Source organism: Carassius auratus, chromosome 40 (genome assembly GCF_003368295.1).
Source record: "Carassius auratus strain Wakin chromosome 40, ASM336829v1, whole genome shotgun sequence".
NCBI lineage: Eukaryota > Metazoa > Chordata > Actinopteri > Cypriniformes > Cyprinidae > Carassius > Carassius auratus.
In genome coordinates this window covers 12,676,156-12,684,223 of record NC_039282.1, presented here as the reverse complement: position 1 = coordinate 12,684,223, position 8,068 = coordinate 12,676,156, and the positions used below count along the sequence as shown (strand labels likewise).

Here is an 8,068-nt window from a genome sequence, read left to right as displayed (position 1 = left end):
TTGCATGAGATAAAAATCCAATACAAATTAAATCATCCAGATTTTAACCTTATCACAGAATAAAATGTACCAAAACAAAACTTTGTAGAATGATTTATAAATGTCTGAATTTCCACACCTTTGAAATGTTTATGAAAACTTAAAAGGAAGAGTTCAGCAAAAAAGCTAACATTTTCTGAAAATGTACTCGCCCTCAAGTCTTCCAAAATGTATTGTTGATCATAAGAGATTTGAAGGGACTTTGCGTTCCATTACTTGTTTATCAATGGATCCTCTTATTTAAAATATTACATTATGGATATTGCAGTTTATTGCTGTGGCCACATCTGCTTTTCTTATGCCTCCTGCGGCGGGATTACGACATGTTCATGCAAGTGATCAGAAACCTTTGGCATCTTTCTCCTGTTTGTCAGTCAGTAGAAAGGTCTCTTTACTGTCCTAAGTTATTGTAACTGACCATAAATATCTTAAGAAGGGTTTCTTCTTAGGTGCATGTGCAAGTATTATATATGTATATTGTTTAAAGGGGTCATATGATGTGCAAAAAAATCTTAAAACCTTTAAAATCTTCCTGGTCTACTGACATGCATGACATCTGCTTTATCATTTGATGTGCTCCTTCGGGTGATGATGCTGTGTCCTGACTATTGCTTGTTTGAGTTGAAAATAGTTTGTATCTGAGGAGCCTTGCTGGTTTATTTGTCCCCTTTGTCTGTTTTATGACACTGATTTTGGATTGCCCTTTGTTTGCTTGGGCTGCTCGCAGTGTTGGTCCTCCCTATTTTTTAAGAATGAAAACTATGGTATTTAGCTGTGAAAAAGGTGTGCTTTGGGTGTGCACTTAAACGGACACATTGCTACACTGCACAAATAAAAACAATCGGTTATATTACATAAATATTATGTAATCATGTCATCTTTGTCATGGGGATTCTCTCTTTAGTGAAACACAGAAGATATTTGTCCTAAGCGATAGTGTTCAAAGGGGGTGAGACGTCATCTGACTAGTCAAGGTGTCACCAGATAGCCATCAGATAAGTATACTGTATTTTCTTTCCTTTTAATAGGGTAAGACAGAGGGTTAAAAACTAGACTGTTCTGTTTATTTTGGCCTGGTTAGCTCCCATATTCAAATTACAACAAACTCACTGGCAATTTGTTGTATATGAAATTAATTTCATGTTGCACCCTTTTCCCTAGACGGGGAGTCACGATCTTTTGTGACAAGTCTCACATGCTGTTTCTTGTTCCTTACAAACATGCAGCTTTCCTCTTCACAAAATGTTAACTGATGGCCTGGAGTCTTGTGTTACCTGTGGATTATTGTGATGCTTTTATCAGCTGTTTGGAATCTCATTTTGATTGCATCCATTCACTTCAGAGGATCCAGAGTTGTAGAGAATTCATCTTTGTGACAAAAGACATTGAGACAAAAACAGAAAGAGTAGACAACAACAACATACCACTTCTGCTTGTCATCTGTTTATCCTTTGTGTTCTATCGCCGATTCCAACAGCTGGTCACTCCCACTGCTGGCTGTTCCTGTAGATTCAGGTGCACATTAGTCAATGAACTTGGTAGGCTGGTAGGATTAAATCATTAGTTCAGCTTCTGGTAGTAATGGGGGGAGATCAGTTCAGTACTTTGGCTGTGGCCTTAAGGGGATGCTTTCACTAATCTGTCTTCTGCCTCTGATTTACTTTCTAAACTATAAGAAAGTCTTCTGGGACCTGAAGTTCAGGAGGAAATTTAGGTAAGTGCATTTTGACTTTCAGACCGAAGTTATACCATGATGTACTAGTAGAAGTCATTTGCAGTAAACTCTTTGCATAATTTGATTTGCAAATACTCAGTGTAGATGTCACATCTTCTCTACTTGAAACTGAAACTGATGACTTGTGCATTTTTTATATATATATATATATATATAGGGATGAATTCCCTTTAGCAGCACACACATTGAATCATTTACTTACATTTATGCATTTAGCAGATGTTTTTAACCCGTTTATGCTTTTATCTGACTTAAAGTCATTCAGGCTAGACATACTGGGAATAGAACCCACAAACTTGCGCTGCTAACGCAATACTCTACCACTGAGCCACAGGAACTTGGTTGATGTGCAGCCACTTAGTTTTCTTCCTCATAGCGTCCTCTATAGCAAAGCATTAAGTGTATTCTTAAAGCTGAGCAACATCATAAATGAATCCTTTATCTGTAATTAATTAAATGCTAACACTATTAATTCTGATTTGACTGTTTATCATAAATGAAAAACAGACTTAAAAATTTGGGTTGCCTACATTCCTTTCTTCTGTATACATCAGGGAAACTGTGATATAAAGGATGAGGAAGTGCTCACACCTCACCTTGAAAACTTGTTTTGAGAACAGGAACAAATCCACCACGTCGAAGTAGATTGGGAGTTAAAAGGTGTCGTCATTTGTGATGTAATAACATTAATTTGCATGTGAGTTACAAGTGTAAAGGAAGAGATAGTGTAATGCTGATCCGGGTTTCTGGCAAGTAAAACATTTCAGACAAGGGTGGTAAGCCATTGAATTAACCTTAATTTTGAAGTTAATATTTTTAAGCAAAGAATTGAAATTTTATTGCAATTACTTTTAATTTGATAAAATAATCTGTAAAGATGTTACATAGAAGCTTGCACTGAAAAAGTAATTTATGGTTCAATATCTAAAAGATATTTCAATTAGATATTTAAATAAATCGTACAAGTTTGTCAAAAGACAACATACCCGGGTTATCGTATTCAAAGTTTGTATTTGAATTCAGCTAGTATTTCATCTTGTGGACTATATGTACACATCTGTTGTGTGAAATAGTATGTTTAGGGAAAAGAAAGAATCAACAAACAAGATTCTGCTAGAAGTGGATGTATTTTTGTTTTCTGAAAATCCAGTTCTTCAGGTTTTGTTAAACTCTTCTTCAGCAATTTAAAAATGTTTTGTGTTTCATTGTTTTAGGTGCACCGACCAGTTACAAGTGAAACACAGAGAATCTTATCTGAACTTGTATATCTCAAATGTGATTATATCAAGATGACGGACAGTAATGAAGATCAGCGAATATTAACAATTCTTTCATGGAATGTAAATGGTTTTAACCGTAAAAGGTCTGAGGTGCTTCATCATTTAAGTCTTCTAAAGGCTGATGTGGTCTTTCTTCAAGAAACTCATGTTGGTCCAGATAGAATCTACTCAACTGGGAGCATCAAAATTCAAGATTTAGAATGTGATTACATGGCGGCATTCACCGTATTTAAAGGAAGTTCACGAGGGGTGGCCGTGCTTTTCAAAAAGAACCTCGGATGTGGTGGTTTCAATGTCTATTGCGATGAAAAGGGAAGATTCATAATCATTTTGTGTCAAATTTGGGGGCATGATTTCGTATTTATCAACATGTATAACTCAAATGATGAAAAAATTAAGCTGAAAGATTTCACACAAATTTCGACCCACATCCCACATTCTGCATATCTGGTGGTCGGTGGGGATTTTAACACCGTCATGGACGCCGACCTTGACAAAACATCAAATTTACGAAACAGAAGTCACACAAAGTCTTTCGATGCCCTCCGATGTTTTTTGGAAAACTTCAGCTTGTTGGACGTCTGGCGGTGTCTTTACCCAGAAGTGAAAAGCTTTACATATTTCGATAGGAAAGGTCAGTCGAGATTGGACTACTTCTTTTTGCAAAGTCACAATTTAACAAGTGTAACTGCCTGTAACATTCACAAGAGACCAATGTACTCGGATAAAGAAGAATATGTTTCCGATCATGCCCCACTGTCAATTCAGATTCAGACAAATGGACCAAAATGGCAGTTCGATTCTTGTCTCCTTGAAGATAAAACGTGTATGGACCACCTTTCAAGCATAATAAAGAAAATTTCACAAATAAATACCAAAAGGAATGAATACATGTGGCCAGGAGTGAAGGTCAGACTTGTTTGTGAGGCAATAGCTCACACAAAACCATCAAGACATTCAGACACGATTGAACTTCCTCAAGAGATGGACCAAGGAGGTAGAGCTTTTCTTCTCCTGTATTCTTGTTTTGGATTGAAATATATTTAAGAATTGTTTTGACATCATTTCTTTTTTTCAAGGTCATCCAGATTCAGAATCATCCATTGAGGTTCTTCATACGCCAAATACTTCCAAGAGTCTCCTGAACTTCTTGGATCATTTATACCAAACGGAGAGATTTGAAGAAGTAAAATCCACCCTGATTACTGTTCTAAGTGAACCTGTTTCGAGAAAAGAGATTCTGGTCGCTATACTGTCCTTGCCTCAGTCTGAGAGTCTAACAGCAGATGGACTAACAGTACATTTCTATAAGCGTTATGTTTCTAAAATTACTGACCTTTTACAAGTGTTTTTCAACCAAATCTTTGACCTCAAGCCAATTAAACAAACGGTTTTCAAATCCCTCAGCCAAGGCGAAAACGATCATACCTATAGCTATGATATTCCATATCGCTTCAATCCGATTGCAATAATGAATGTGGATTATAAAATTCTGGCTTTGATTCTGGCGGAGAGGTTGAAAAGCGTTATTGAACATATTTTAAATCCAGGTCATAGTAAACCACACAGTTCTGTTCTAGACCGCATCAGTGATCAAATCCCAGTTTTGATGATTTCACTAAAACTAGATCCAGGTGAACTAAAATGGCAATATTTGTTTAACAGCTTAAAGTCTGTGAACCTGCCTGACCGGTTTAGATCCGTGTTGAAGCTGTTTTTGATGGCAGACCACAGATCACAAGGTCTGAGGGTGGGATGTCCACTGACTCCGTTACTAGTAAGCATCTGCCTTCTTCCTCTGATCAACTCCATTAACTGTGAGAACAGGGTTTTGGGGCCTAAAGTTCAAGGAGAAACCTTAAAGTCAATCATTGATGAAGACAAAGCCCTGATTTTTCTTTCCAATTCGAATGAGGCTTTGGATAGTTTTGAAAAGATGCTCAGGGATTTTATTGAGACATCAGGCTTCATCATTTATGAACGATGCTCTGATGTATTCATAGCAGGTTCCTCTGGCTTCAGTTTAGCTAAAGATAAATTTAAGCTGTTTAAGAGTACAGGCCATGGATTATGAGGTTGTGTACATGAAATTATTGTTAAACTGTCAGTTTTATTGTATTAAACGACATGATTTAATCGGCGGAGGGTGCTGAATCGATGTTGTTGATTCGACGCTGGCAGACACAGACTTCATTCGCATTGTTTGCCGTTGTTTCGCGAAGATGTCACTCATTTCACTGAAATCTAGGGTTCTTACAATGACTATGGTCGATTCTAATTTTTTAAACCCTTTAAAACTGAAGGTTAAAAAGATTATATTAATACTAAATAGTTGTACTTTATGTGAGGAAGAACACTATTATAAAATGAAAAAGATTCACTCGTCGCCACCTACAGGTGTACAGATGTACAGAAAGAGTCACCGACTGAAACTCTTTGTTGAACTAAATTAAATTATTTGTGTCAATGAATGAAAATCCCTTGTTTTAGTGAAATTCATGTTTGATTAAACATTTTTTTTTAAGCCTTGAAATATTTATATATTATCATTTTACTTAAAGGTTTTGTCTTCTGTTTAAAAATAAAAGTATCTATTCTAGTAATAAAGATAACTTTTTAACATGATTTACCTTAGCGTGCCTGTGGAGTCTTTGCTATTAAATTCCAATATCATTGTGCCTCAAATAGTTAATTGTTGTTTTAGATATACAGATGGCTCGCTACTGTGTTTAAGAAATTATGTTGTTAAAATAACATTCAACATAAATGCATTGTTTATTTAGCTACTTACTTTTCAGTACACCACATATGCTATGTAGTATACTGTAAAAACTAAAGGTTCCTGGAGGAACTGTGATCTGTAATACAAAGTATACTGTTATAAATGCAATTTTTAAATCAATGGCCGCTGAAACGCATCATCAGTCATGTGAAAATGGTCCCTGAAAGGCCCACAGATACAGCAGAAAAACAGTGTGCTTTAGTGTACTTTTAATTGCTTTTCTGTATAATGTTGAACAAAACATAGGCACTCATAATAAGGTGAACTCATTTCGGCAGGTTCATCAGCAAGAAGCTCCTCACCATCAGGAAAGTCTGCAGTGCTGCTCTCACCAAATGGGTCCCCTGTTATTACCACAGCTGTTCTGAGATTATGTGTAGGCTGTTCATTGAAAAAAAATACTTACCTCATCATATACAGTCTAGGACAGCAGGATCATCGTGTTACAGGAAGGGCAATGTTAGAATTACTCTGAAAACAATAAAAAAAGAAAAGAAAAAAGAACTGTCAATAAACTAGAAATAATTGAATGTTTTAGGAGGGTTTCTGGTGTGTCTCTGCAATTGTTCACTTATTTACACACCTGCAAAAGATGGGGTACGTCCAGAGAGGTCTGTTTATTGTCAGCCAGCATCAGACATCAGCAGTTGTCTGTCCACTGCCTCACAGGTGTCCATTACAGAGCCACATTTCTTTATTAACTGCTGAATAAAAAGAACATATGGGTAGTTTTTTTTTTTTTTTTTTTAATTCAGTTCAGTGTAACAGTGTATACAGTCATATAGAATTTTGCTTTAGGCCAAGCTGAAACACCGTTTCAGTTATTTCAATGTCAAATAAATAATTACTGTAGAAAAATAGGCTAATAGACAAAGTAACATGTATGTTAACATGGATGTATAACTATTTAACAAACGTAAACGACCACAATAATTTAGAAAAGTTAAAGAAAAGAGTTACAATGAATAACCGTAAACATTATGTGTAAACCTAACTAACTTACGTTAGTCTCCATTTCGTCCCACAAAGGTGCATTAGACTCATAAGCATCGCGGCTATTAAATTAATGGTTAAAAAAAAAAACATTTTAAATAAAAAATATACAGTTTAATGTGCCAGTGTAGGAATTAGTATACAAATAATAAAGCTGTGTATTTATTTTGGAGCCTTTACTCACCTTGCGCATCGGTTGATTCTTTCTTTAAAGGGGGGTAAAATGCTATTTCATGCATACTGAGTTTTTTACACTGTTAAAGAGTTGGATTCCCATGCTAAACATGGACAAAGTTTCAAAAGTTTGAAGGAGTATTTCTGTTCCAAAAATACTCCTTCCGGTTTGTCACAAGTTTGGGAATTTTTTTTTGAGTATGGCTCTGTGTGACGTTAGATGGAGCGGAATTTCCTTATATGGGTCCTGAGGGCACGTCTGCCGGAAGAGCGCGCGCTCCAGTGTATCAGAGCACTGAGAGTACAGACATTCACTGATCAGAGCGAGAGCGTCGCGAAATGTCACAAAAGAAGTGTATTTTGGTTGCCAGGGCAAGACAACCCTGCACAGATTACCAAAAAATAAAAAAAATAACAGCATAAAGGGACCAGTGGATGGAATTTTTACAGAGCATCAATTGAGTTGTGCAAGTGTTTTTGTTTGTTCCCTGCATTTCGAAAATGCTTGTTTTACAAACAAGGCCCAGTTTGACTACGGATTTGCGTATTGTTTATTCCTTAAGGATGATGCAAACCCAACGACAAAGGGTCACGATCGTGTGTTGGAACCGCAGGCGGTGAGTAAAACTGCTTCAAATATCTCTGCCTCCTTGTTAGTGCGTCCACCTCCCATGCCGGAGACCCGGGTTTGAGCCCCGCTCGGAGCGAGTCATTGCTGCTGCTGCTCTCGTTCAGTTTCAGCCAGGCGCGTAGCCAGTAATGGGCCAGGGCGGCACTGGCCCGCCCACATTACTCACTGGCCCGCCCAGGCAAGTTTGATTAAAATACATTTTTAGTTTATTTTTATTATTCAAATGTATTTAAGAAAATATATTAATATAAACCTGATTTATTGTTGACTGGTGTGTGTGTGTGTTTAATTTGTTTTCCGAATAAAATGGAATTGTTGAAGCAAGTTGTAGAAAGCGTCCCTCCTGAACCTAGGCCTAATTGGTTGCTATGGTTGCTAGGGCGACAGGAAGACTCTCTGAGCGGCGGGCTCTGGCGGCCTTTAGCCAATGTATT

At 36.9% G+C, this 8,068-nt stretch overlaps 1 long non-coding RNA gene across 1 annotated transcript; it reads right to left on the bottom strand.

Moving 5' to 3' along the window:
* Positions 1-141: 141 nt before the first annotated feature.
* LOC113058613 (uncharacterized) lies at positions 142-7,059 on the bottom strand. The gene is made up of 3 exons (XR_003278015.1): positions 6,420-7,059; positions 6,243-6,307; positions 142-1,542 (listed from the first exon to the last, which is right to left on the bottom strand). It is a non-coding gene; the product is annotated as an uncharacterized LOC113058613 (long non-coding RNA).
* Positions 7,060-8,068: the final 1,009 nt, after the last annotated feature.